Here is a 24,370-nt window from a genome sequence, read left to right as displayed (position 1 = left end):
ATATTGATATAACTTTAGCACTTTACCATGAGGGTCTTTTATTAAGATTACGTACTGCATTATTAAGCACCAATAAACTAGTAATTAAAGTAACAACAACTGCTTAATATAGATGTTAATATTCAGTATGCATTACTAAGCAGCCCCCCCCCCCCATCTTAATTTTAAGGACACTTAATAGTTAACAACATCAGTAATGTTAATAAAGGGACTCTTTGTTTATTAATGCTTAATATTGCACTAGGAAATGTTAATAAAGGGATCCTTATTTTACATCCTAATCTTCTATATTTTTATACATTTACAAGAATCCTTTAAAACTCTTGTACTGTAACAAAGTTAGTTAGTTTAACAGTTCAGAAAATCTGCAAATGAAAAACAGTGAATTGATGTTTGGTTAACAGTATTTTACAAAATACTAAACATTTACATTGCTGTAAATTTTTATTACAAAATATGTTAAAATGATCAAAATTGAATAGAAAAAAGTACACATTGATGTATTTAAAACATCTACAATTTCTGAAAAATGAAGAATGTTCATTTTCATTTTTCAACATGACATATTTGAATTATTACTATGTGGGTATTTTTCTAAAACAGAGACTTTATGACATGTTCAGATTCACAAGTAAGAATTTAAATCAGACATTCATCAAAGACTATTTTTGCATCTTGTGTGCTTTTTACCACACAATCACTGAATTAACTTTAAACAATAAAAACACAAGTTTTTTTTTAAATATTTTACATGGTAACTCTGAGCATTTTTGACTTTTTTGTTTTTGGTAAAAATCTAGTTACAATTATGTTTTGTTTGTTTTATTTACTTTTGCCTGCGAGAACAGTTGGGCTGCATTTGACTTTCAAAGCCATTCCATTCAAAATAAGGAGAAACAAGAGAGTAGATGGAAACGCTGTTTAAGAACTTCTCATGGGATTGAAGAAAATGTTCCACCCTGAACCCATGGAGGTTTTTAGAGAGGACAAACCAGACTGGACCCCTACAACCTTAATACCCTCCACCAGAGATGGTGGATTGTGGCATCACCAGATCATCTCCATGCCATGTGTTTCCTTCAGCCCAGCAACTAAACCAGCACAGTGAATGAACCTGTCAGCTGCTGAGCAGAACAAAAACACGGCATAGAGACGACTTGTTGATGCCACAATTCCCATCTGTGCCATCCACTCACCTCTAGCTAACCAAAAATAATAACATTTGTCCAAAGGGTCAGAGCTTCTGCTTGTGGTACCTGTTCCCTTCTCTCAATAGTAAATTTGGAGCAGAACAATGAAACATGTTCCTAACATCATGCTGCTAAGGGTGGGGTCTGGATTAAAAAGGCTGGAGCTCTCCATGTGATGTCCAGTCTGGCTAGGTTCACCCTGTGTTTCACTCCCTGACTAAAACATGCAGGAGGCCCAGTTTGACTCCTCATACTCAGGAGAAACAGGGTGGAGTCAAACACTGTTTCCATCATGGGAGAAGAAGTGGAGGTGGTTGAGGAATACAAATACCTTGGGAGTTCAACTGGACTGGAGAAAGCACAGTGAAGCCGTTTATAAGAAGGGACACAGCAGACTGCACTTCTTGAGGACGCTTAGGTCCTTCAGTGTCTGTAGCAAGATGCTGCAGATCTTCTACAAGTCTGTTGTTGAGAGTGTAATCTCTTCAGCCATCGTCTGTTGGGGTAGCAGCATCAGAAGCAGGGACCTGAAAAGGCTCAACAGCCTAATAAAAAAGGCTGGTTCTGTTCTGGGGACGACTGTGGAACCACTGGAGGAGATAATGCAAAGAAGGATTCTCCAGAGAATCAAGAGAATTATAGACAACCCTGAGCATTCTCTTCACAAGACTGTCCGACAATGGAAGAGTGTCTTAAGTCAGAGGCTTCTTCAGTTTCGCTGCAACACTGACCGCTACTGGAGATCCTTCCTGCCAACAGCCATTGTAATATACAATAACTCTTTGATGACTTGATTATTATTACTATTCTGAGCTACTACATCAATCAATTTCCCTCTGGGATTAATAAAGTATTTTTGAATTTGAATAACTTAGCTAATAAAAATACATTTGAATTGTTATGAAACCGAACGCCTTCTTGAAGCTTCAGTGATCAACCGCTCCTTCCCAGAATGCATCAGAAAACATTTATAGAGGCACATTTCTACCTTCATGCATTTAAGGTATATGACTCTTTTATGAAGAGATGTGGTTCCTGGGGTTTCCAGGTGTTTCGATTTGCCCTTGGTTACTTCAATGAATGAGCTGAACATTACAGTGGAGCGTGCGCTACGAAGGAACTGCTGAATGGGGCCAATAACAGTGTTTTAGTTTCAGTCAGGAAGGACTGAGTTTCAATAAATGTAAACAGTGGCGGATGAGGTTCGTCCTGGGTATCTCAAGGCTATGGATGTTGTAGGGCTGTCATGGTTGACACGTCTCTGCAACATTGAGTGGTCATCGGGGGCAGTTCCTGTGGAGTGGCAGACCGGGGTGGTGGTCCCCATCTTTAAGAAGGGTGACCTGAGGGTGTGTTCCAACTATAGGGGGATCACACTCCTCAGCCTCCCTGGAAAGGTCTACTCCAAGATACTGGAGAGGAGGGTCCGATCGATAGTTGAATCTCAGATTGAGGAGGAGCAATGTGGTTTTCGTCCTGGCCGTGGAACTGTGGACCAGCTCTATACCCTTGCAAGGGTGATGGAGGGGGCATGGGAGTTTGCCCAACCAATCCACATGTGCTTTGTGGATTTGGAGAAGGCTTATGACCGTGTCCCCAGGGGCACCCTGTGGGGGACGCTCCAGGAGTATGGGGTGGGTGGCTTTCTGTTAAGGGCCATTCAGTCCCTTTACCAGAGGAGCGTGAGTTTGGTCCACATAGCCGGTAGTAAGTCGGACCTGTTCCCAGTGAGGGTTGGACTCCGCCAGGGCTGCCCTTTGTCACCGGTTCTGTTCATCACTTTTATGGACAGAATTTCTAGACGCAGCCGTGGTGTGGAGTGTGTCGAGTTTGGTGGCAGGAGAATCTCGTCTCTGCTTTTTGCGGATGATGTGGTCCTCCTAGCTTCATCCAGCTCTGACCTTCAGCTCTTGCTGGGTAGGTTCGCGGCCGAATGTGAAGCGGCTGGGATGAGGATCAGCACCTCCAAATCTGAGACCATGGTTCTCGACCGGAAAAGGGTGGCTTGCCACCTCCGGGTCGGGGGAGAGGTCCTACCTCAAGTGGAGGAGTTTAAGTATCTCGGGGTCTTGTTCACGAGTGAGGGTAGGAGGGATCGGGAGATCGACAGGCGGATTGGTTCGGCGTCTGCAGTGATGCGGACGCTGAGCCGATCTGTCGTGGGGAAGAGGGAGCTGAGCCAGAAAGCCAGGCTCTCGATTTACCGGTCGATCTACGTCCCAATCCTCACCTATGGTCATGAGCTTTTGGTAATGACCGAAAGAACGAGATCGCGGATACAAGCGGCCGAAATGAGTTTCCTCCGTAGGGTGGCCGGGCTCAGCCTTAGAGATAGGGTGAGGAGCTCGGACATTCGGGAGGGACTCGGAGTAGAACCGCTGCTCCTCCGGATCGAAAGGAGCCATTTGAGGTGGTTTGGGCATCTGGTCAGGATGCCTCCTGGACACCTCCCCGGGGAGGTGTTTCGGGCATGTCCTGCCGGCAGAAGGCCCCCGGGTCGACCCAGGACACGTTGGAAAGGTCACATCTCCAATCTGGTCCGGGAACGCCTTGGGGTCCTGCCGGAGGAGCTGGTGGACAAGGCCGGGGAGAGGACGGCCTGGAGCTCCCTAGTTGGGATGCTGCCCCCGCGACCCGGACCCGGATAAGCGGAGGAAGACGAGACGAGACGAGACGAGACGAGAGACGAGTAAACAGTTGTAAATCCCACCAGAGAACCGAACTCAGCAGCAGTCATCAACAGAATTAGAAGAAAGAGTTTCCATTAACACATTTCCTGGTCTCATTGACAGCAGTTATCTTTCTTTTCAGATGCATTTGCTGAATTGGAATCAAGGCTGCATTTAAAAAATATATAGAAAAACACAATTTGTTGTCAAGGAAATAAGAATAAACCCCGCTGTGGTTCTCCTTATTGTTACATGAAAAGTAAAGTCAGTTTTAGAGCTACGTGCTCGGAGTAACACAAACAGAGAGGAAACCATTATCAGCATGGAAGGAAGGCGGCAATGACAGAAACGTGAAACATTTTTTCCAAACAGTAATTTCTCTTCCTCATTTTCTTTAACCAACGTTGAAAGAAAAGGCCCTGAAATGCTGTGATTCACTTCCAGCCAGTGTGATCCAGTTTCCATCACGGCTCTGTCAAAAGCACCTCGGCAGGCTTCAGGGACGGGGGAGGGAGAGAAGAGGGAGCGGGAACGGGGAAGTGGATTTGGAGTCACCGGCTGCTGACTCTGTGAAGCGGCGACAGCGGATCTGTTTACCCACCGTGTTGAGTCTTTTGCGCACCTTGACAACACTGTAAACAGTAATCAAGAGTCAGTCATATCAAATTACGGTCCCTCGGTTTCAGAGGAGCGGGTGGGGTGAGGACGCGGCGTGATTAAGAGACACATGAGCAACTATTTATTCACCACATCCACTGCCATTGGAGGCTTTTCATACTCGAGTGCCCTCTTTATGAGACAGATGTGTTCAACAGTGTGCAGGTCCTCACCGGGTGAATACCTACCCAACCACTGGGGAGACGTGGCACACCACAGCTCTAAATCTCATCTGATACCTCAGACGTGCCTCCCTCAGACGTGCCTCCCCCACGCACGGCACAGACACACCAGGAATGAACGCTTTATCCCGAAAAACACAAACCCAAAAACGGGAAAGAGGGCCTTAAAAGCATCCCAGTGGGCTTTATGTTGGCTCTTTAATATTACATAAGATGAAATGAATACCAGTGTGATCAGACTCTGCTGCCAGATCAATAAAGCCTTAGGGAATACTTGGCTTCATTCCAAACCCAAATGCTCAAAGACAGACAAAAAGAAAATAAATTCCCACTGCAATCATTCGGAGATGACTGTTTTCCAAGGACTGAGGAGGAAATCGGACTTAAAAACATCTTCATGTTAGCTTAGTGATGGAAAAGAACAGCCGGACCATCACGGACAGGATGGGTTCCAGCACCAGACATTCCTCCTAAAAGCTTTAACTCAGAGCAAAGTCCTTTTTTATGATTCATTCAGCAGAACTAGGAAATACAACGAGCCAGGATTTAATAGGTTTTCTTTGTTTGGTTCCAACATCCCAGAAACCTCCTTCAGTTTTCCAAAATCCTCCACAGACCAAGGATCTTGGGTGAGTTAGTCACCACAGATGTTTGGTAAACACCTCTTCACAAGATTCTGCTGCTTTCAACAATTAATGGTAAACACCAGAAAGTTCCCCAGACATTTGCTGTGGAAAACGAAAAGGTGAACGTGTCTAATCACACCTTTAGTGCTAATTAAATACGTGAGTAGTTTTACTGTGTTTAAAGTACTTTCAGAAAACAGTAATTAAAGATAATAGCAGACATTTTGTGGTAAATGGCTCCACTGCGAAAGTCTCTCTTAAAGGGCCTGAATCATGATTTCACCCCTTCCAGAGCAACAATAGGCGTAGTATATGATGACGTATCACCGTTGGCACTTGTCAGGTGTTATTCTTTATGAAATATGTTATTTTTGTGACCCGTTCCTTAATCCTGGGAATAAGAAGTTTGAGTTACCCGCCTCCACTTGTGTGAATTCCACAATAGTGCACAGCTGCAGACCCGGAAGCCTCTAATTCATTCTGTCACGTCCCTCTCACCTATTGCACAGTGCAATTGAATTGCGTTTGTGCTTAGATGTGAGTGAAGATGTGTTGTATTAAATGACTTTACTTCTGTAATTTTAATATAAAGTAAGCCGTTTCTACAGTTAGCAGAGCAGAATCAGACTTTGGTCTGTTTCAAAGGTTTTATGGACAGTTACATTGACTGTATTGAAAGTGTTTATTTACAATGTTTTTAGAAGATCTCAGTAATTCTTTCTGACATGTAGCCAGCCAACTCCTGGCCCAAATTCCGACTGATGACAGCCAAATTCTGCATAATCATGAGTTTTGATGGTCAGTCAGAATTTGTGGGTTTTAGTTCTCAATGGGATTAAGTTCTGGGGAGTTTTCCCAACCTGGACCCAAGAGGTGGATGTTTTGTTCCCTGATCCACTTAGTCCGGAAGCCTCGTGACAGGACAATTGGCAAACATAACTATAGATTGCAATTTTTATACGCGTGTAGGGTTTTCTTTCACCGTACACTAGGGGTTGTCTCAACAAGTCGACTTCACTGCTCTGCAGTGAGATTTTATGCCTTTCATTGACTAGTTGCTGTCACGTGATGATGACCGACAAGATGCAGTCCTCGAAAAGGACAGCAGGTGATGAGACCCTGCACGTTGGGAGGCGATGCGCTGTGCCACAGCGTTGGTATCTGACGCCCGCCGTAAAACGGACCTTTGACCGAATTGTGACCTTTACCCTCTTGCAATTTAACCTTCCCCTCACCCCCATCCTAACCTTAACCAGCTTGCGCATGCAAAGCTCTGATCGTTGACGCGCTCCAGACATCTGCGTCCTGAGCACGGCCACAGTAACATTATCACATTAGGTGTCGACACCTCAAAAACAAATTTAACACGCAGTCGTTCATGTCGGCTCATTTCCTTTTATGTTTTCTGTCTTTTATTTGTGCCTGATGCGTGGAGGGGAGCACATCACCTGTTTTGTCTTCTGGCAAAAGACCTCACCGGTGCGGCCGGCGAGCACTCCGCTGTTTTTACGGTCGGTAGATCTTTTAGATCTGCAGTTCAAAGGTAACTCATAAGGTGAATATATATGAACCCAGGTAGCAGTTTCTCTTTAGGATTGAGAGGAGATGCAGGAAGATAATAAACAGACAGGGCAGAAAAATAGTCAAATAAAAACAAGTTAGTTTTTGTACCTGGTGGTTGCAACAAACAGACACCATTGAAGGTCATCAGAAGTGAGGAACAGAAAATGAAATAATTATTTTAATGTTTAGAGCAGCAGGAACTCCGAGAGGCTGCACGCGCATCAGTGAGTTTGAGGCCGCTGCGCAGGGGGAGGGGGGAGAGGGCTGAAGCAGAAACTACCGTTGTTAAAAAAAATGTGTTTAACTTTGAAAATATGGGTGCAAAAACTCCAGCGAACAACCCCCACCCCCCACCCCCACCACCCCCACCCCCATGCGTCGGAAAAAAAATACCAGGTTTAGCTGCTTCAGGTGTGTGATGTCATCAACGACTAGTCAAAGTCAACTCGATTTTCATTACTTGACTCGTAAAAAAATTAAGCCATGCAACCCCTACCATACACCCACATGGTGGTTTTAATAAACTTAATAAGGATGGAAAATCACTGCAGTGCCTGAGCATGTTCAACACAGTTATCATGTAAAAGTTGTCAGTTCTTTATGAAACCTCAGAATGAAAGCAGACTCATGACGACAGAGTCCTCTGGGACCACGCCATCTGTGGTGGGACTTCTCACTTTTCCTGTTGCTGGTGTGTGATCTCAAACTTCTACAAGACGCCGCATGGATGTTTTGCACAGTCATCAGCCTGTTTGATGATTAAAAGACTCGGCACTGCTAAAGAAAAATTATAATTACTGTAAAAGACTCAAAGAAACAGATTCTAGTTTTGCCCTGGGACTTCAACAGAAGTTCTTAGATCACTGTTGTCCTTTCGAAATTAGTTTAATCACATCATTTGATATGTGGCTTTAGCTGGCACCTTTCTTCTATTTCTAAAATATGTCACTGCTAAAGTTTCTCCTTAAAACACATTTGACTTGTTATTTTCAATTCCTTTATTTTGTGCTTTCTGCAGTGTGATTATACAAAGAAACTCCTCCAGGAAACATTAGCTAATGTAGTCAAAACAGCTGATCAGGAGTAACGTTAGCATCATCTGCCTCAGAGTTTAGAAATTAGTCAAATGCCTCATTTCCACTGGATGTGAAAGCATCACAAAATGCACTACGTTGTAATTAGCCGCCGTTATAGTGGACCTTTCCACCGGCAGCAACGTGTAACATTTTGGACGCGTCTCTGAAGCGAAGGGACGCTATCATTACATACCAAGTCTATTTTTTTACATGCTATGCATCAATTAACGGGATACTCTACTATATCCTGTAAAAGAAGACAGCATTTTTCTAAATAAAGGACTTAAATGCCTCCATCTGCTCTTGACTCAAAGAAAAGCCCAAGTCTAAATATCTAATGCCAAAGCTGTTTCAAACAAGCTAGCAACATCTTTGTTGTTTTGCTCCATCGCAGCAACATCTCACCCACCAAACTGATGGAGGGCTGGGATTGGCAAGACACAAAACAGTTCTGGCCAATGGTAGACCTGATGAGGCCCCTATGGTGCGTGGCTAGACTGACAAGCAGAGCAAAATCATTTTGTTTAGGCATGAATCACATTTGTGTGTGAAGAGTGAACTTCCTGTTAAGTCTTCTTCTGCTATCAGTCCTAGTGTAGCATCATGAATGTCCTGTTTTTGACCTAAAGGTCATGATCTGCTGCGCCTGCTCAAGCAGAGACAAAGTCTCTGACAGCCTAATCTACATGAGATAGTGGCCAAGGTCTTTCATGCACTCTGCTCATCTGAACTGCTTCACCTTTTACAGCTCAAGACAAAGACGAAGAACTCTCTTGATAAACACATAATCAAATAACATTTGTTAATTACAAATAATAATGTGAGCCCAATGTTCAATCACTCTATGAAATGACAATGTTATTACTTCGTATTATAATCCTGTGATCAGTAGTATTTTACAAGTAATTATAATCCTGGACATTTGCACTAGACACTAATGACACGCAATGCTAAAGTCACACGAAACATTTCCTTTTGTCTGATCCAATCAGAACCTTCGCTTCTGACGCGAGGCGTGGTTATCTGTGGTGTTTGTATAAACCCTCTCTTTGCATGTCAAATTCTGATTCACCTGTAAACCAAAATATGACAATTATATAAACTGTTCCACGCCACCTTTTTGTTTTTAGTTCAAAGCGTTCTAGAGAAGTCTCGGACAGGCCATCCGGACTTCCTCTTCAGCCAAAAGAACCTCGACAAGCTGGATAAAATCTGTTGCACGTCACACCTGACTGCAATGGTTCCTTCAGAATAAAAGTTGAACCTCACGACCCCTTCAGGGTCTCGCTGACGCCAATGATAACCTGTCGTGACCTGGAAGCATTCCAAGACTAGTTTGGTCGGCACCGCTGCTTTTCTACCGGCTTTGGTACCAAGGAGGGTACAAGAGAACCTCGGCATTCTGGATCTAACAGAGGCTTCCCCTGGGTACGTAGACTGGCAGATGGCATCTCGTGTTATAAATCTCCAACTATAGTTTAGAGCGAAACATTCACTCCAACTCAGAACTAAATGCTTCTCCGTATCCGCTGGTTCTGATAGCAACATTCCACACACACACACCATCATCTCACGTTTCATTCCACCTTAGTTCCATCAGTCCACAAAGTGTTTTAAGTTAGTCTTGTTAAATTGTGTAGAAATAAATTTCTTAACTATTATAAACCTGACTCCCTTTCTTTCCTCGGAGTTAATAAGAAGTGTCAAGTAATCCCTGCAATAAAAAGTTCTGAGCTTCTGGTTCAAATATTCAAAGATCCATCAGATTGATATTTCATATTTCTATGGAATCTCACATTTTATGGTTCCTAAGTAAGATGTAAACTACCCATCGTTACACAAGCTATTCCGCTGTTTAGGAAAGGAATGGTAGGATAAGTAAGAGTGTAATGTAAACAGGAAGTCTGCCATATTACTTCCACAGCTTTCGACGTGCAATCAGCGACCTGTTAAGTGTTGTGTTAGAGACAACTAGACGCTCAGTGAAAGGAACATCTTTGGATCTGGTCTTTTACTCAATGTTTGCAGAAAGAAAAACTCAAAAGTAGAATTTACTCTTTTACATTGTGGATGCTTTAAGAACAAACTTTGTTACCTGTTCCAGAACTTAGGAATGTAACGCTCAAGGTACAGATTGGTATCATTTTGGATTCGTGGTTCAGTTCAGGTTTGATGCAGTTCAAAGAGTAAAAAGTAAAGCAACATGCAACCTTCTTACACAGGTGACATTTATACAATGTTTGGTGCATTTAACAGCATTTGGTAGCCAACAGAGCCTGTTTCAAACAACGCAATTTATTTCCCCCTTGGCTTTCCATATTCCACCACATGCTGTCTCAATCTCATGGATCACCTGGACTGTAAAATGTTTCCATTGGTTTGTATTGTGAGGTTTCGTTGCTAGTAGCTGTTTTTTTTTTTTTTTTTTTTTTTTTTTACATTTCAAGAAGAACTTGAAACTACTTTGTGGTTGGATATGACAAACCTCCTGAGAGGCGATGCTGAGTAGTAAAGAGATCTGACAGCAGAACAAAAACAGGTATGATTGCATGTGTACAATTCTCTAAATAGTTATAATGTAACCCTCCCACTGTCCTCATGGGCGACGTGGCAGGGGTGAGGAGTGAGTACCACCTCACCCCTGCCATGTAGACCTCAAGGGATAAACCATGAACCCTGGTCAATGGTCAACTTTCCTGGTGAGGTTGCCCATGAGGACAGTGGGAGGGTTAAAGTGCCTTTAGACTGCTGTTATTAACCTAAAAGTCCCACCCTGCTGTTTATATTTCACCTGATGTAAAAATTCAAACCCAAAACGTGGTGATGATGGATTTAAGGCTCTGACTCGACTCTGCGTCTGCTTCTAAGTAAATAAGATTGTGTCCCACCTCTTTCAACAAAACACAACCAGCCTTATTACTATGTTGGTACTGGTCAGCCTCAGAGCTTTTAAGATTGTTTATTGTTTTGCTGCTGGATGAGTTCAGAAAGTAGCTAAAGTGCTACTGTACGTTAGCTTTGGCCAGACTTTAAGACCGTCACCCCACCTCTCTGCTTCAGTAAGCAGGAGCGTAATGTGTCCCGTTTGAGCTGGACAGCTGGTGTTCAGCCTCTAAAAGCCCATAAAAAGAGGGTTTGCCTGAAGGAATCACACCGTCTCAATGTAAGCCAACACGGGGAAGGAAGTTGCTTGCATTTTTGGTGCGAAGCATGACGGGCCGTGGGAATAAGATGGATAAACTTTGAAACTGTTACATTTTCTTTTCCAAGAATTGGGATTGTGAGTTAAACTAGTGTTTTTACAAAGAACGGAAGAACCTTTCTGCTGCATTTTCACATATTTACCCAGATTTTTAAAATTAAGTATGAGAAAAATATGTTTTTAACTTTAAAAAATACATATTTACTTTTTTTAAGCTTCACGCCGACCCCCTCCCCCCCCCAAAATGCTAATGATAAAACCAAAAACACATTAGGTATAAACTATGTTGGAAGCAGAGGTTTAAAAACTCCCCCTGAAACATACTCTGGAATCATTAGAACAATAAAATACTTTTAAAAATACTTGTACAATAAAATCATTTTCTGAGTGAACGTAAAGAACTCAGAGATCCACATTTCGCCTTCCTTATGGATGCAAAAGCTGTATTAGCAGCCTCGCCTCTGTCAGACCTCCCCAGGGCGGCTGTGGCTACAAGTAGCTTACCATCACCAGCAGTGTGTGAATGTGAGAGTGTGTGAAAGCGTCTTTGGGTTTCTAGAAAAACGCTATATAAGCTCAATGCATTATTATTTTTATCAAACCTGCTGTTTTTAACTTTGTTTGGATGAATGCGGTTTTTACAGTGAAGTTTTACTTTCTTTTCTTTTTTCTGGACCAGGACCAAACTGACCAGGTCTGTTTGTTGTTGCTTTCAATATTTTGTTCATTAATGGTTCTTTCTTGTGCAGTGACCGTTCAACTAATCTCTGCAAACATAGGTGAGCAGAGTGAACAGCAGCAGGGCTGTCTTTCTGCAGCCACCTGATTGCTCGAGCCTCTGTTCCCCCACAACTGAAAGCGACTTCTGAAGGTGATTCTTAGGACAGGAGAAGAAGAAACTGGGTGGGGTTGGGGGTGGGGGTGGGGGGAGGATGTTGGGGGGGGGGGGGGGGGTACTGTGCAGGCTTTTCCCTGCGGTGGGGAATAAGTTGTGTAGAGTGTGATTGCTTCCGTTCCACCTCCTTGTGGTAATTATCGCACGATTCCTTTCAAAGGTAGTTAATTAGGACTGGAATTAACTGGAGGACATGTAAAATGAACAGGAGAACACAGGAAGGATAACTTACTGAGGCAAGGCCCCACTTTTAGTTAATGATGGATTTGAAACAAATGAAATCTATTCGAGGGAGGGACTAAAAACAGGCACATCAAGGCTATATTGACACGATCGGGATGAAGGAAGTACAACTGGTCTCCAGGACATTCCTATTAGCAGTCAAAGAGGGCTCAAAGCCTTTTTCATTAATATGTTACAGATGGTCATTTGTGATCAGCACTGGGAATATTCAGCAAGTTCATTTGCTTTTACATTACAGGGAGGAGAAGCAGCAAACGTGCAACACTTTACTAATCCTGGTGCATTAAGTTCACCCATTCTAAAGCCACAAGGAAGAAGCTGAAGTCTGATGGCGTCTGCAGGAACAGTCCATCCTCCTTCAGTTCTTTGCTTTCGGGGATCAGGACAGAATGAACATGAGCTGATTCTGAAAGGATTATAATCTAACCTCTGTAGATGACCAAGTATTTCACCAAAATGACCAGAAGTTAACTTTTAATGTACAGGCCAGTCTTCTTCATACAGGTCAATCTGACACCGTGGTGCCGACATGACGTCTATAAACAACATTCTTTGCTAATCCTGAACCTCGTATCGATCCTCTGTGAATAAAGTCTATCTTCCCTGGCTCATAAATGACTTTATCATTTTACAAGTTTATATAATCATTGTTTGTTGAATGAACAGATTGTTTATTTTATACTTTACATTGATGAGTGGTGGGTTAACATGAATATTTTTCCAGTAATGATTTATTTCAGATCTTAAACCAGATTAGTATTTGTTGATTTTAATAATTTGATCTATCAGTAAGAACACAGTAATATCACTATTTTATCATTAATGATCAAAACATTTTACCTCACACTAAGATTAACCTCTAAGTATCTGAGTGAAGGAGTGATTTCCTGAGGAGTTTTGGTACGCTACACCTCTAAAACAGAATCCACCATGTTGTCAGTGGTCAAGCAAAGTCAAAAGAGAAGCTCTGTGTGAGGAGAATGATCTTCACCTCATGACCTAACAGTTTGTTCCTCCCTCAGGTCTGGACTCTGACCTTTGTTCTTTTCATTTGTAGTCTGTGCATCTGCTGCTGTGTTTCAGTTTGGTCAGGTCAGCTGCTGGACAGATGGATACCCTGGTCTACAGAGAAGTTCCTGATGGACTCGGCGATTGTGAGGAGCCCAAACCATAAACCCTCCACCGCAACATGGGCAGCTGTCATCCATGGTTTGTGCTTGTTTGCTGTCTGGTTGCCACCAAAAAGCAGAGTGCATCATGGGTAAACATCTCTACTTTGGTCTTGTGTGATCCAGAAGTCATGTGTTTCATTCAGGCGATATTTAGCAAACCTAAGCTGAGCAGCTGTTAGAGAGACGCTTTCTCTGTGAAACCTGTCCAATCAAGCCACTTTTTCAGTTTCCTGTTTTCCTGTCCTGAATTTCACCTTCAGCCATCACATTCTCATTTTTTATTTTATAATTTTTTGTCAGCCTGACCTTTGAATGACCTTTCTGGGACATCCACTCCTGAGAAGATCGACAGCTGTCTCAGACGTCTTACACCTGAATAATTCCTTTCTGTCAGCAGAATGATGGACTCTAAATGGTCTGGAAACGACATTTGACCCTTCTCAGATGGATGACCGGTTGCTTCTCTCACAGCTGGTGTCTTTCCTCTTTGTGCTAACACACGGCTGTATGCTCCAGACCGGCTGACTGTGACACAGGTGGTCACGCTGAAGATGAGCTGTTAATCAGTACAATTAAGACTTGGCAACACGATTCCTGTGAAAGCTAATTGTTTGTTTTTCTCACACATATTATTTAACTTTGTTTCGTAAACAATCAGCTTGTGGAATCTGTGTTTTTTAGACAATCAAAGTTAGAAACTGTTTTAAAACCCTGTTAGGACCGGATCATGTTTATTCCATCCAGACACACAAAACCCTACAGCGCCCTTTCACTCTGACCACATTAACTTTGTTTTTGAAAATCGTAACCATGTTCAGCATCTAAACATGCTAACCCTCCCAGTCAGTGCTTCTGTTGAAGATCAGCCCAATTACCAGAGCCATGTGAATACGCTTTGGGGTTCTGTGCAAAACTCTCGCTGCACCGAGACGACGTGCAAATAGCTCGTCAGACAAACGCCCTCCGCCTCCCGCTCCAAGCACGGTGAGCACACGACAGCTGTGCAGGCCGCCGGCGGACCCACACCAACCACGTTTGTCACGGTTTCATGGTAACAGCCTCGGTGGAGTGAAACATCACAGGACCGCATGCTGGCTGCTCTCCAGCCAATTGTAGCTCAACACTGGGACGGATGGTATTTATGGGCTATCGACACTTTACATTTGCCCTTTCTTTGTGGTGCCTCATTCTTCAGCGTGGAGTAAACAATGGCCGCCACTGAGGGGAAGAGCATTTGAGTTGAGATAAACATGCTTTTGACATATGTCAGGCACTGCATCGGAGTCCACCTGTGAGTCCTGCGGACGCTAACCCCCACCACAGCAGACATAATCTACAACGACACAACAGTGTAACCAACTACAGCTGCTGCTGTTGTGTTTCTGCACTCTTGATGTATAAAATGATAATAAATGAAAACACTGAGATTGTTACTCAGCTCCCACAGCACCCTATCAGATTTTATATCTCTGACAGCACATTACCCTGTAAGCTCCCTGAAGACAGACGAAGCAATTTTACACAAGTCTGAGAAGTGATGGAAAATTACATCATCCAGCAGCAGAGCTGTCCAGAGTCCCGTCCTTGATTTATGGCTGCGAGCGCAGGAGGTTCTTTACCAAAATCAAGACCTACATTTTATTAGGCCTAATGCACACAGGCACAAATTGAAAACACAACATACAGCAATCTGAGTAAATATTCATACAAAACACACAAATCCCCTTTCTGTTGCGGGGGTTCATTTTTCCTCCACGGCAATGCAATCAAGGGGGACCAAATGAAAAGCTTGTGGCGGCATTGTTACTGAAACGTGTCTGCATCATAAACTCAGCAGTGAAGACAAAGCACACACACACACACACACACACACACACACACACACACACACACACACACACACACACACACACACACACACAGTGGTAACCTAATGCACAGCAGAGCCGGTCCACCAGGCGACTCATCCACGGCATCCAGCATGTGGCGGTTTCACAGAACAGAGCGAGAGCATCCGTCAGGACCACGGCCTACTAATCAGCTAGGTGATGCTGAACATCAGCACTTAGACAACACAACCAACAAGTGAAAGAGTGATTAAACCGTTCACCACCAGCGTGTAAATTATTAGATTTCCTCATGACGGTCGGCGGAGGAAACATTTTATTTGGCAAGTATCAGAAATCAGTTCTGAAGGAGTTGAGTCTGAATTAATCCCTGTTTATAAATATTTATAGCTCCGCGGGCATCGAGACAGACAGCTACTTCATTGTGCTCCCAAGAGAAAAAATGTTTTCACAGTCTGCACATGGAACATGCACAGTTCACTGCACACGGATGCGCAGTATGGATGTGTGTAATCGGATAGCTGACAAGGAAGCAGAAAATCCAAGGACAGACGTGCCGAAGTCTGAATGAAGAAGACAAGCAGTGTTATTTACTGTAGAGTTTCTTCATTTCCTACCACCAGTTAATCAGATAACAGCTAAACAAGCTGTCTTTTTGTAGCTATGTCCACAACGTGTCCTCCCATCCAGATGACCATGTAAGCCACTTATTCTTACACAAATAAAGGCATTTGGGCAGAGAACCTTAAAAACTCTTTCATCGGGCTACCAAGTCCTCCGAAGCAGATGGATGATGTTGTCTGGAGGCCTGTGGGGCATGGCCAGCAGGTACAGTGGCATTTTGCAGCTGTGATCACTTCTAGGGTTTGTTTTGGCAATAAAATTAAAAACAAGTCAATTCAAATGATTAAACCTAGAAAACTAAATTCATGTAAGGTTCTATAGAGGATCACAGCAGTGCGTCTATCACACACGGCTTAAAGTGAATGTTCTTTAGTCATCTCAAACCGCCTCATGGTAAATGGCAGTTATACATTACTGTGACCCAGAAACACCAGCTGGTGATGTTGCTGGTTCAGCCAGTGAGTGCAGAAGCAGCTCTATGTGGTGTTCGGACACGATTTAACTTTGGGGCAAACTCTTGTTTTTCTATTAATAATGTGAATTATTAGTCACGATGAAGCAAAGTGTAATAACTCAGGTATTTAAAGGTGTGGAGCACTTGTTTAATCAATCTATGTGCAGAGGTCTAAGAGTGCCCTATAAGTGCCAGGATTTGCAGTCCTATTTCCTGATATTTGGACATCTTTGATTGGCTAACAGCCACACAACTCTACCACTGACTCTGTTTGCTCTGCAACATTGAGGTTTTATTGTCACAAATTGTTGCTAATGCTAACAGTTAGCTTCTGCTAGCCACGGCTTTCTCTGGTGTTTCCTAGACGCCGCAGCAACAGTACAGATGGGTGAGTGAATGAATATTAAGTGATAGTGTGACGTCGATCTGTCAGGCTTTTCTTATCCTAAATTTTAGCCATCTATTTTCTATCAAGCTAATGCTAATGGTAGGTGTAGGAGACTATTTTCATGCTCAGCCTGTATTTAAAAAACTCAGTGACCCATTATAATCAGAAATAGTCATTAATTTTATTTTATTCAGTGTTCCACACCTTTAGATTTGACGACATTGTCATTAGTTGTTGGTATCTCTGAGCCAGCCTCCCGCTGTCCATCACCACACTTTAGTTAGCAGAATGTTATTATCTGAGACATATTTCATTGTGTCCTTTTCTAAAGCTTGGTTTCTTCTCTTCATGGCTTCTACTTTGTATCTGTCTGTTAAATCTGTTGCCAGAAACTCCAGCTGCAGCACAGGAGCACGGAGAACTCAAGTGTGGAAATCCTCTTAGCACATTAAACTACAAATTCAAATTGTGTACGACAAAAGGAGAAGTGTGGGATTGTGAAAGGAGCCAAAGTTTTTACACACCTCATGCAGAAAGTGAGGAAGGGTTTCTTTTGTGTCCCACATTCCTTTTAAGGTACGTTGTTGGTCAAACTAACATTTCTAATGAAGGGAAATGTGGATTTTAACTTCTGGGTAATGCAAGAAAAAACACAACTTCAGTGTGCAAAGATCGCAACAGACTGCTGCAGCTGTGGTAATGGTTCAGTTAAGCTGAAGCGTTGGATGTTGTGTTTTGCTGATGCCTTGTTGCAGATGAGTCATACAGTCATGAAACAGAAGTCCTCTCTAGGTGGGAATAGAGAGTCGAGTCAGACGATGTGTTTAAAGCAACATGGCGCTGTAAAGGAATGGCTAATTGTTTGACTGTTTCTCACCACAGCTAGATGAGTTCACGGTTACCAGACATCAAAAGAAATTATCAATGCTACCATGGGAATACCATGCTCAGAGGAAGGATACCTTTTAGTTTCTGTGACTATCACCACAGATGGTGGGCCTTCAGTGGTGCGCTGGTCCAAAAGCTTCACTGCCAAATGTGGAGGATGACTAACTTCCTGAGCTGTCAGTGCAACAAGCACCATGCACACGAACGACAGAAGATCTGAACGTGTCAGTGACGTGGCAGTGATTAGTCATGCAGGATCCCCAACAATAGAAGAGGGAGTGAAGAAGAAATGAGCAGAACACAAGCAATGGCTGCTCCGTTTATTTATAGCCAATCTGACCCGGGCATTGGACGGGCTTGGTTTAGAAAACCTGCCTTTTTCAGACATCAGTGTTTTATTAAATCAAAGACTTCTTCGTTACCTCAGACCAGTGATTTAGGAATTTTACAAAACATCAAACCCACCCTGGAAATGTCCTTAACTTTACAGCAGAGGTGTGTGTGTGACTGTTTATACCTGCTAAACCTAATGCATGGGTTTTATTTTTTATTTGTGATCATAAATATCTGCTGAATATTAAAAAAGGATTTCACAAAATAATTTTATAAAAATAACTTCCAAGCTTTGAGTTGTAATGGAATGAAATGACTGTTTTCCACCTAAAAGTCATTTCCCCCTCTCCTCAGCAAGAACTAATCTGCATGAGATGTTGCTCAAGGTCATTCATTTGCTTCTAAAACTTTTCCTCTCCAGCCCAGGAGAAGAATGACGACAAAGGACTTTTTCTTTTTAATAAATCAAATTTCTTTTTAATAAGCTAATCAAACAAAGTGTTAGTCAATAATAAGATGCTGACCGATCTGTGAAATGACAATGTTATGATTAGTACGTTTAAATGAGTAATATGACTTTAGTCTAGCTGCACTAGACATCCTGATCACACGTAATGTAAACGCATGACACATTGCTTTTTCTCATCCAATCGGAACCTTCCTTTCTGAAGCGTGGCATAGTCTCTGCGGTGTTTATAAATCTGTCCAACTTTGATTCGGCCGTAAATCAAAACAACCAGATTAATAAAACCAGTCCCCACGCCATCTTAAGTTCAGTTCACCGTATTCTAAGAGAAGAATCGGACCGGCCATCCGAACATCCTTTTTAAGCAAAGAACCAACAAGCTGGATAAAATCTGTTGCATTTTACCAACCAAGCAACGGTTCCTTTCAGAATAAAAGCTGAACTCACTGACCCTCAGGGTCCATCTGACGCTGTCTGCACTCACAGGAGAAAGCGGGACCCCTTTACTCCACCGACCTCCTCCTCCAACTCCATCACCTCATCCACCTCTGGCTGTTGCTACAGTTGCTGCTCCACCGGCTGCTAATGCTGCTAGTGGGGCTGCACCTGCTGCAGCTGGGGTGGGACCAGAACCTCAGTTACCTCTGGCTTCTCAGCCAGGCCAGTTTGCTCCACCTCCAGTGCCTCATCCAGGTTACCTGGCTCCTCAGCCAGGCCACTTTTATTCACCTCCAGCTCATCAATTCCCACCTGCAGCTCATACATATTTGCCTGCAGCTCTTACACACCTTCTGGTTGCACAGCAACAATACCCTCCTGCTGCACCTGCTGGTGCTGCTGCGACGGTTGTGCCAGCTTCCCAGCCAGTCAAACTGAACGCACCAGTGCCCATATCTGACATCTACAGGATGTCTCGGAGCAAGAAATTCAACCCTCAACCAGGTAACTCATACCCGGTTGACACATATCTGAGTGACCTTCGACATCACTTTCAGAGATGTATGGGAATGACCTTGGAGGACAAGATCTTTGTGATAAGGTTAACCTTCAATGCCGTGGGTTCGCTTATTGACCGCAAGCATAATATGATTGCAAATGATTATGACAAGCTGGAAGCTGCGATTTGGAAAGAGTGCACTTATGGTGCTAAGGAGGCTGGTGTACTGCACAGTTAGCTTTGTCAGTAAAACAGGGTCGTACTGAAGACCCACAAGCCTTCTATCTACGCCTCTTCGACGCGTACTTTGGTACGGAATGTAAGGACAGGATGGAAGAGGAAAAAGGTTTCAAGGGAATCTTCCTTGAGAATCTACATGCCCAGTATAGCCCATACATGGGTACGGTAGACCTTAGAACCATACCCATGGATGAGCTCAGAAGAATGGCGAGTTGTGCCTTTACACGGTTTGGCAAATCCAGTAAGAGTTTGCACAGTCCATCAGTTCTGGCGGTGGAGGCAAAACCCTCCTCGCTGCGACTGGAGGGGACTGCATCAGGGACTCATGAAAACAAAAAAACGAAATTATGGGTCTAAACAACAGGCCCAGAAATTCAATAACAACTCTAAGCCAAAAGGCTTTCCAAATAACAAGCCTCAAAATCCAAATACACCCCAGACCCCTCCACCGGCTCGTGGAGGGGACCCTATGTCACCACAACTCGGCCGCAATAAACTGGCCAAAATTCACCGCATAGTGCTCACAAGGACTACAGTCCTACCCCAAGGCCGAGAACTGATTCTGGGAGCCGGTTTCCTGGAAAAATTCACACCCTGGGTGCCGCACTTCTTGACCTGTTGAAAGATTCGACAGAACGTGGGTCGGTTCTGTGCATCTCTGCGGTAGAACCTCCTCAACCTGCCTGTGGCTCGGTTGTGGAAACTCCAGGTTCCCACTCCAGGTTTTCCTCTTATGTCCCATTATTCTCCTCAGCCCTCACTGCTCTAGTTATTGGTTGTTTATATTGGCCCTCAGTCCCTAAGTTTAGTTATCCGTGTTTTTATAGTTTTAGGTTTATCTGCCTCCTCTGGTTTTGTTCCCCATTTAGATAATTGTAAGCACCTGCTTTCCCTCCAGCCCTCACTCCACACACCTGCTGCCTGTTTCCCTAATTGCTCCTCTCTGTGTATATAAGCCTTGTCTTGTCACTCTGTGTTTGTCGGTCCATTGTCTGTGTCAGCGTTGTTTTGTTTCCCCACCTGGTCTCTAGTTATCTGCTCAGAAAGTCAGCTTTTAGTTTTGTGAAGGGATCTAGATATTTCGCTTGGCTTCCTGCGCTTTTGGATTTTATTTTTTGTTCCCCATCCTAAATAAAGGAATTTTTATTTTGCATCTGCTTCTGCCTCGTGTCGTTCTGGGTGTTCTGCATTTTGGATCCTAACCTCCTGAACGTGACACTAACGCGTCTGTACGAACCTGGGCCCTCGTCGGGTATCACACTCCGAGACCACCCAGGTCTACTAATGACTAACTACCGTCTATTTACACAAAAGATTTTCGTCAAATTCAACCCCGCTATGGCGTGTACTGACGAGATGGCGAATGCCTTCGGCAACCTCACGGAAACGGGGGCCCACTGGACTAGTACCCTGACACAGCATGCAGAAGCTGATATCTGTCACATGCTAATTCAGGCACTGAAATTCACAGCTTCAAACAGTGACCTTTATCAGTCAGTGCGAGTTTAATTGTGTTTTTATTGTTGGTGATATGAATGCTGATATTTCAGACACTCTCTCCACCTTTGCGCAACATCTGATTCAGTTTTGTGTAAATAATAACTTGGTTTTAACTAGCAAAGAGAGACTGCCAGCAAACAGCCATACGTATGTCAGTGAGGTATGGCACTCGACTTCCTGGCTTGATCACTGCATATGCACTGAGGATGCAAATGAATGCATATCCAGGGTGGAAATCTTATACTCCCTGGCAACAACTGATCACATCCCTGTTTCCTTAGTGGTAAACTGTGAATCTTTGCCTGTGCTGCTCCAACACCAGAGCCCCTCACACACAGAGAAGCTCACTTGGGCTAAAGTGTCAGTCGAGGATATTAGGAAATATTCCTTACTGTCAGATTGTAGTCTGAGGTCTGTTAATGTCCACAAAGAAACGTTACAGTGTAAAGATGTTAACTGTGAACATATGGAGCACAGGCTGCACTTATGCACTTTGTATCAAAATATCGTGGACAGCTTGATTATTGCGAGCGAGTTCCTCTGCCAAAAAGGATCAGCAAAATTTAAACCGCTTCCAGGATGGAGTGAGCATGCTTATGCGTTACATGCTGAGTCCAGAGCAGCCTATAAAGCCTGGGCAGCTGCTGGCAAACCAAAATCCGGTTCAATATTGGAGTCTAAGAAAGCTGCGAACGTTAAGTTCAAGAATGCTGTTCGCTATATTAAAAGAAATGAGCAAACAATGCGGGCGAACTCCTTAGCGAACAAACTAAAGAATAATGATGTTTCGGAGTTCTGGAAGGAGTTAAAACGCTCCTGTATCAGTAAGCAGCTGCTACCCGCATCTATAAATGGGGTATCAGGAGATAAGAACATTGTAGAAGCCTGGAGGAATCACTTTAGCAGAATTTTTAACTGTGTAAATAGTGAAAGGTTCAATCTTGGCAACATTGACTACAATCATGGTATGACTGTCAGAGCTGATGAAGTCCGTCTCGCGATAGAGAAAATGTCGTTAAACAAAGCTTGCGGCCCGGATCAACTATCAGCAGAGCACATGAAGTACGCTAGCTGTAGAGCTCAGGTGTTACTTTCATTGTGCTTTACCGGCTTTTTGAAGCATGGAATCTTGCCTGACCATATGTTAGATGTCCTCTTAGTCCCTATAGTCAAAGAGAAAACTGGAAAAATCTCCTGTATTGATAACTACAGGCCTATTGCTATGGCAAGTGTGTTGTGCTTGTGTATCTATGCTTTAAAAGAAACTGTAAGCAAATACATGAGGCATAATACTTCTGTTTTATATGTTTTTTAGATGCCTCTAAGGCCTTTGACAGAGTCAATCAGAAATTATTAATCAAGCTGCAAAACAGAGGGGTCCCTTCATACCTAGTTAGGATTTTGCACTTCTGGTACTCTCATCAACTGATGCAGGTAAAGTGGGGGACGGAAGTGTCTGAACCTTTCTCTGTATCGAATGGGGTCAGACAAGGCGGGATTCTGTCTCCTGTCCTTTTTAACCTGTACCTTGACGAGCTGTCTGTTACTCTGAATGCTAGTAAGACTGGATGCTTGGTGGGTGACCGCCTTGTAAATCATTTAATATATGCAGATGACCTAGTCCACATGTCTCCCTATAGCGCAGGCCTGCAGCAGCTGCTCAGGGCATGTGCTAAGTATGGTGAGCAATTTGACATCCTGTTTAACCCTAAAAAGAGTGTGGTTATGATTGCTGCTACTAAAGGGGACCTGAAGCTTAATTTTCCATCTTTTAACTTAACAAATCAGGTCCTTGAAGCGGTAAGCAAAGTAAAATACTTCGGGCACATTTTAAGAAGTGACCTCTGTGATGACGAGGACATTAAGAGGCAATGCGGTAAGCTGTACATGCAGGCTAACACTCTGGCACGTAACTTTGGCATGTGCTCAGATCCTGTTAAAGTGTCCCTCTTTCGTTCCTTTTGTACTCCTCTCTATACAGCCCACTTGTGGTGCAACTATAGTAAGGTAGTAATGAAGAAGCTTCAAGTGGCTTATCAGGATGCTTTTAGAATCCTCATGAAGCTCCCTAGATGGACCTCTGCAAGTCGTATGTTTGTTGTGAGTAACATCCCTACTTTTCATGCGCTTCTGAGGCTCTTCATGTACAAATTCATCCGCCGACTGAGTTTGTCAGCTAACGCGGTTGTTAGAGCGCTGTCATCTTTATCTTTCAGTGACACGAGGTACTCCTCAGTCCTTTTTAAACATTGGAACAACTGCCTATACGGTTTGTAATTAGAATGTGTATTTTTATTTTTTATTTTTATTTTATTCTTGTTATGGACATATCCCTTGTCTGAAATAAAGTTTGATTGATTGATTGAAAGTAAAAGCCTTTTTCACTTCAGCAAGTGAAACATAACCCATAATAAAGAGCTACAAGGAGAGTCACTTGTGTTAGCATTGTTACCGACATTTAACATTACCTGCTGCTGCTTATAGCTGTGAACAGCCCCATACAGCAAAATACAGCAACTCAATTTATTCTTTAAGGATTAAACAGAATCTGTAAAGCTGAATTATATGGAAGACACATAAAAAAGCACATCTCAGACTTGTGAAATAAACTGAATTTTAGATTTCAAAAGTTGTTTTTATTTACTCTAAATAAATTATGCATACCTAGTGTAGCCAATAAATGCCAAAACACCCCCCTCGTATCTTCACATCATTAGATCGTTTAATGTTGAAGCATCTTGAATGTTTGTGACCATCCGACTCAAAATCAGATGAATTCTGTATTCCAAACATAAATAATAAACAAATAAACAAACTGGTGGATAAGACTTAGAATGTAGCAATAAATAATAAGATAGCAGAGGTCTCAACAAAATGGGATGATAAATAAAGACTGATGTCCAGGCTTCCTCTTGAGGTCCAGAGGGGTTAAATCATCCTCTAACCAGCAACTGTTAGTTCAATTCAATTCAAGTTTATTTATAAAGCGCCAAATCACGACAAGAGTCGTCTCAAGGCACTTCACACAGTAAGCATGCCAATACAGTTCAGTTCAATAAGCCAATCAGTAAAATGTTTCCTATATATGGAACCCAGCACATTGCAGTCCTCATACTAAGCAAGCATGTAGCGACAGTGGACAGGAAAACTCCCTCTTAACAGGAAGAAACCTCCAGTATAAGCAGCCATCCACCACAACTCACTGGGGATCAGAAGAC

The 24,370-nt window shown here is 43.1% G+C and overlaps 1 protein-coding gene across 4 annotated transcripts in view; it reads right to left on the bottom strand.

The window, feature by feature from the left end:
• The window catches only part of ntrk3b (neurotrophic tyrosine kinase, receptor, type 3b), a 368,425-nt gene that overhangs the window by 104,161 nt on the left and 239,894 nt on the right, over window positions 1–24,370 (bottom strand). The gene's annotated exons all lie outside the window — the stretch shown is intronic.

Source organism: Nothobranchius furzeri, chromosome 9 (assembly GCF_043380555.1).
Source record: "Nothobranchius furzeri strain GRZ-AD chromosome 9, NfurGRZ-RIMD1, whole genome shotgun sequence".
Lineage (NCBI taxonomy): Eukaryota > Metazoa > Chordata > Actinopteri > Cyprinodontiformes > Nothobranchiidae > Nothobranchius > Nothobranchius furzeri.
Note: the sequence above shows the minus strand (reverse complement) of the source record. Positions and strands in the feature narration are given on the sequence as shown.